This window comes from Sinocyclocheilus anshuiensis, unplaced genomic scaffold (assembly GCF_001515605.1).
Source record: "Sinocyclocheilus anshuiensis isolate Anshui unplaced genomic scaffold, SAMN03320099.WGS_v1.1 scaffold2182, whole genome shotgun sequence".
NCBI lineage: Eukaryota > Metazoa > Chordata > Actinopteri > Cypriniformes > Cyprinidae > Sinocyclocheilus > Sinocyclocheilus anshuiensis.
This window is the reverse complement of record NW_015557240.1, coordinates 105,853-112,020: the sequence shown is the minus strand read 5'-3', so window position 1 is coordinate 112,020 and position 6,168 is coordinate 105,853.

The following is a 6,168-nucleotide window of genomic DNA, read 5'->3' as shown; positions in this document are numbered from 1 at the left end:
CTGACTCTGTGATGTGACCCTGTCTCTCTCTCTCTCTCACACACACACACACGCGTGCGGCGCGCACACACACACATACACACACAAACATGATGCGCAAAACTCCGCATTTGAACAGTCAGTAGCAAATACTTAAATAACAAAACAGTAGCTGATTCAGAAGCACCAGATTGTCATAGCAAAGTCAGAATTACCTCCTCTCCTAGGTTCACGAAACGGTCGTCCATAAAATAATGTGTCATATTACACATTCATCTGATCTGATATCTGATCTTATGGCTGTTTGAGAGAAAAAAATGTTATTATTATTATTATTATTACTATTACTACTTATAAGTGGTCTTTGACCGCTTGAAGTAAAGTAGCATCAGAAAAATGGCAAGATATGAGACTTATAATACATTATAACTATGAGAAATATAATCCATTGTAAAAGTGGATGCAAGTTCATAAAATGCATTGCTGTTCTGTTGTAAGTAATCTTAATAAATGCATCTACTTTCGGAAGGCCAAATAAAGTGCTTTTGCTTTCGCCTAGAAACACACAGCGTCTCCCTGACATGGCTGCTTCAACACTAACTGCGGTTACTGAAACCACGCCTTCTTTCTTTGCGTGCACATTTGGGCGCATTATGCAAATATTTCCACATAGTGAGGTAGATATGTGGGGGCGTGTTAGAACGAGCCGTTTTAGGGGGGTGTGGCAGAGTCTTAACTTTGATAAAGAATATCTCTTTGGTTTTGAGACTTTAGTCTTTGCAACTTCAGGGATCTTATCTATGCACAATCAGCTTGTAACACTCCAAAAAGAAAGGAAAACTTGAAATCGCATCATATGATCCCTTTAAATTAAGTCCCAAACTAAGTACATTCATCCATTCTCCAAACCGCTTATCTTTCTGTAGGGTTGCGAGACGCTGGTTGAGAACCACTGTTACAATGTGATTAAATGCTTTTTAACCCTTTGTACCAGGAGAAGTTCCTTGGCCTTTTTTTTCTATTGTTTATGACTGAAACTCGAACAGACAACACCATTTGGGGTTACTTCACGAGGTCCTTCCAGCAAGCAGCATTCTAAGATGCTTTTGGTAACACTTTCTATGAAGCTCGTATTTATAATACATTATAAGGGTATTCTTAACGCATTATAGTGAATGCATAATGCATTATAAAAAAAACGTATATGTTATATCAACTCATGAATAATCATAACAGTTATAATACATCATAATACTTACCATACTCTTAAAAGCTATAACCACAAATAAGTAAATATTATAATATATTAAAACTGTTCTTATGAATATTCATGAGATGATACAACATATTATAAGGTTTTTTATAATGCATTATGCATTCATTATAATGCCTTAAAAATACCCTTATAATGTATTATAAATACGGGCTTCATAGAAAGTGTTACCATGCTTTTCTTTGATCTGCATATATGAAACCTATTAGAAATTGGAACATTTTCCAATTTCAAAGTCCACTTTAGCTCTATCCTTGAACAAAACCACAACTTTCCTGGTAATCCTGAAGACATTGATTAGCTTGTTGATTAGGGTTGGAGCTATAGGTTTGGGTGCCATTTGAATTTTATCGATTCCGATTCTTATCGATTGTCTTTAAATTGTTAAATACAAGTAAACAGTCAGTAATAAAATAGGAACAAACAAATCAATTAGCAATAGCATAAATAAATACAACTGAACAAATTTCAGGTACATAAATTGAAATCAAATGTATAAAAACACTATAGTTTTCTGTTCATAAATAATATTTAAATTATATAAATCCTCATTAAAGTTACGAAATATATTCAGTCAAGATCAGTCAATGATTTTCTTTTGTTCTTTGATTAACATTAATGACAGGCAGCGTGTTTATTAGGCTGCTGTTTCTTTAACACTGAGCACACGTGGATCTAAATATACTTGTTACACATGTGTTCCCTTCTGAGGGAACTTCGAACTGCATCCTCTATGCGGTTTGCTATGGGGTCTTCAGCGTGACTGGTGTCTGAAGTATACATCTAAACACGACAATAACATTGGCCGAGGACAGTCTATGACATCATTACCAGTGTCATTACCATTAAAAGGGCGCCAGAAGAACATGTCATCCTCTTCTTCGTCTTCAAGGGACTGTTTTGTTTGAAGCGTGCATCCGGTAAGAACGATTATTTATATCCTCATTATTTAACACCTGATGACACACATGTTCATCAGTCATCAGTCACGGACGAGAGCGAGCTACTGGATAAAGGCATGGTAAAGACATGAAACGATCGGTCTGTGCAAGAAACAACAGTATTTATATAGTTTTTTACCTCTGATTCACCGCAATGTCCGAACTGTCCTGACGGCGGATCGCAGACTTATAAGTGCATTACTGCCACCTATTTCTCAAATGGACCATTGACACTCCTAGAAGAGTGAAGAAGCAGAAGATGCGTCACGCGCCAAGTTATTAAATATATTCAGTCAAGATCAGTGAATGATTTTCTTTTGTTCTTTGATTAACATTAATGACAGGCAGCGTGTTTATTAGGCTGCTGTTTCTTTAACACTGAGCACACGTGGATCTAAATATACTTGTTACACATGTGTTCCCTTCTGAGGGAACTTCGAACTGCATCCTCTATGCGGTTTGCTATGGGGTCTTCAGCGTGACTGGTGTCTGAAGTATACATCTAAACACGACAATAACATTGGCCGAGGACAGTCTATGACATCATTACCAGTGTCATTACCATTAAAAGGGCGCCAGAAGAACATGTCATCCTCTTCTTCGTCTTCAAGGGACTGTTTTGTTTGAAGCGTGCATCCGGTAAGAACGATTATTTATATCCTCATTATTTAACACCTGATGACACACATGTTCATCAGTCATCAGTCACGGACGAGAGCGAGCTACTGGATAAAGGCATGGTAAAGACATGAAACGATCGGTCTGTGCAAGAAACAACAGTATTTATATAGTTTTTTACCTCTGATTCACCGCAATGTCCGAACTGTCCTTACGGCGGATCGCAGACTTATAAGTGCATTACTGCCACCTATTTCTCAAATGGACCATTGACACTCCTAGAAGAGTGAAGAAGCAGAAGATGCGTCACGCGCCAGCTGTTGAGAACGCGCTCAGGACAGTTTGGACATTGCGGTGAATCAGAGGTAAAAAACAATATACAGTAAATACTGTTCAGTTTCTTGCACAGACCGATCGTTTCGTGTCTTTACACATCAATGTATCGTCACGAGCCGCAGGGTTTAATTTGTTTTTGTTTGTGTATGTTTTTTTGACTCTCAAAGCCGTGATTCCCATTCACTTCCATTATATGACTGACAGACTGTAACAGTTGAGTTAAAAATCTTCGTTTGTGTTCTACTGAAGAAACAAAGTCACCTACATCTTGGATGCCCTGGGGGTAAGCAGATAAACATCAAATTTCCATTTTTGGGTGAACTATTCCTTTTAAGTTCTCCGCTCCTTAGAACTCCATTAAGCAGCCACTCCAGGTTGTTAGGTGTTCTGCCTCCCTGTTTGGCTACTCTGAAGGTCGAGCTTAGCAATGCTCCCCTCGCTCTAGACTAGAGGGTCACCTATGAGCACGCCGCTCCCTGCTGAACGTCTGAGTTTCCCTCTCATCTTGAGAACTGAGTTCTCCGCTTCGAGTTCTCACCTATGAGCACACTGCTCCCAAGTCGTGCGTCTCTGTCCCCCTCTCGGTTTGAGAGTTGGGTGCTTCGCTCCTTCTAGTTATGTATGAGCATAATGCTCCAGAGCCTGTCCTGTCACTATCATGGTTGAGTTGATGAGTGCTCCCCTCATATGGAGGGTTTTTCTATGAGGTACGCCATTTCCAATCCACATGTGCTCTGAGCATGCAGACTTCTGCTGAATGAAGTAACTGCTCCCTTGAGCGTATCACTGTCACATAGGGTTCCTAGGCCTGTTTTGGTCTCAGGACCCCTTAGCAATGGTGATTCTAAAATCCATGTTATGGGTAAGTGCACACGCTGAGCTCCTGTGCACTTTCTTAAATCCACATCGTGGCAAGTGTGCACACTAAGCATCCTGCACACTTTCTAAAACCCTGTATGGTATGTGTTACGTGCTGCCAGCCTCATACCCATTCTCGGAGTTGGCTCAGGCCCCGGGTGTCACCTTGGGTCCCACTCTACTTATGTATCCTTGGTGATTCTTTTTTTAGCAGGGTGTTTCCTACCAATGATCTGTTGGCAGTTACTTTGAGCAAGCTCATGCAGAACTGACAGTAGCCCCCTAGGTGACAGGCCAGGGTCTAGTTTATAGTCTCGGACACCTGGCCATATCCCCTTGAAGGAATCTCTTTGTCTCTGATTCCAAGCCTTCGAGCTCTGCCCTGGGTTCAGGCGTCCCAAGCCCAGCCCTTAACAGTTAAGTTCTTGGGATATGCAGCTCAGGCCTTTGGCTGAAGGGGATAATGTTACTGACAGCCGTCAAGGTGTCCTAGGGGCACCTCCCATAGCCTTGGTAGAGTTGGTACTTAGTGCTCGCCTTGGTGCTTGGCATGAACTCCCCTCAGCATGGCAGGTTGGGTATACCGTTCCCCATAGCGACCGCTTACAGGACGCAGTTCGACGTTCACTCGGAAGGGAATGTCTCGGGTTACACATGTAACCATGGTTCCCTGAGAAGGGAACAAGACACTGCGTCCTCTCTTTTCGCCATGCTTCGGAAGCGAGCTTCAGACGAAGAAGCAGATGATGTGTTCTCCCCCCGCCCTTTTATACTGTAGTCACGCCAGTTATGACATTATAGGCTGTCTCCAGCCAATGCTATTGTCATGTTTAGATGTATGCTTCAGACACCAGTCACGCTGAAGGCATTCCCGCATAGCAACTGCTTAGAGGACGCAGTGTCTCGTTCCCTTCTCAGGGAACCATAGTTACATGCGTAACCTGAGACGTTTTCTTTCACAACTGTTTACATTCACTTAAGACAAAAAACATCTGTTTTTATGATTACATACTGACATATTTTTGTGCATAATGGTCGGTAAATATGAAAGAGAAATCCATTCCGGCTCGGAACAACCTTTCTGCACTGGAAATGCATGGAACGCTTCGACAATGGACACAGGCTGGGAACCTGCACCGGGCCCGCTGTTCTCTGTGCTTGCGCTTCAGATGTGTGCGCTGCATGCAAATAGTGCACAAGTTATTTCTCTTCCTGTGCTTAAATCATTTAAAATCACATTAAAATGTGAAGGCAGGGATCGTTAAGCAGAATCTAAATGCACGTGTCTTATCAAATACCTGGTTCTTGGATATTTGGAAACGGTTCTAAAATGGAACCGGTTCTCAAAACCTATTCCTAGTTGGAGCTAAATTCTTCAGGAAAGTTGACCAGAGCAGAAAACCCATGACATTTACATTTACATTTAGTCATTTAGCAGATGCTTTTATCCAAAGCGACTTACAAATGAGGACAATGGAAACAATCAAAATCAACAAATAATTTTTTTTTAAGAAAACAAGCAGTTAGTAAATTAATAGAGTGCAAGTCTAAAAGGGGCAAGTTTATTTTTTTTAAAGAATAGAATTAGAATAGAGAGTGCTAGAGTTAGAGGGTCAAATAAAGATGGAAGAGATGTGTTTTTAGCCGATTCTTGAAGATGGCTAAGGATTCAGCTGCTCGGATTGAGTTGGGCAGGTCATTCCACCAGGAGGGAACATTTAATCATCTCCAGCTTAGTTTTGGCGCATTTGTACTCCTCCACAAGGCTTGAAATAGGAAGAGAGATAGAGAGCTCCATTGCCGTACAGCCCTATGCTGCTAAGGCATCTTAGTAGCCCAATCCATTTCCTCAATTGTGTACTCACCAGTCTCTCCAGATGCTTGGCGTGAGATAAAGTGAGCTCGTATATGGAAATTGGCCAAATAAGCCGTGGCAACAAACAAAATTGGAAACACCACAGCTTCAACTTCCCCGGAAGAGCTGTACCATTGATTCTCTTGAGTCCACTGACTGTCTCTTGCCTGAGTTGTTCCACCTTTTTTGAGTCCTTAAGGTCTGTAGTGTACCAACGTCTAAGGCTTTTGATGGGCTTTTCCATGACCTTTGGTATGGGCTCTCCTGCTATACTGAACCTGTCATTAGTAAGTCGGCCTTTGGCAATG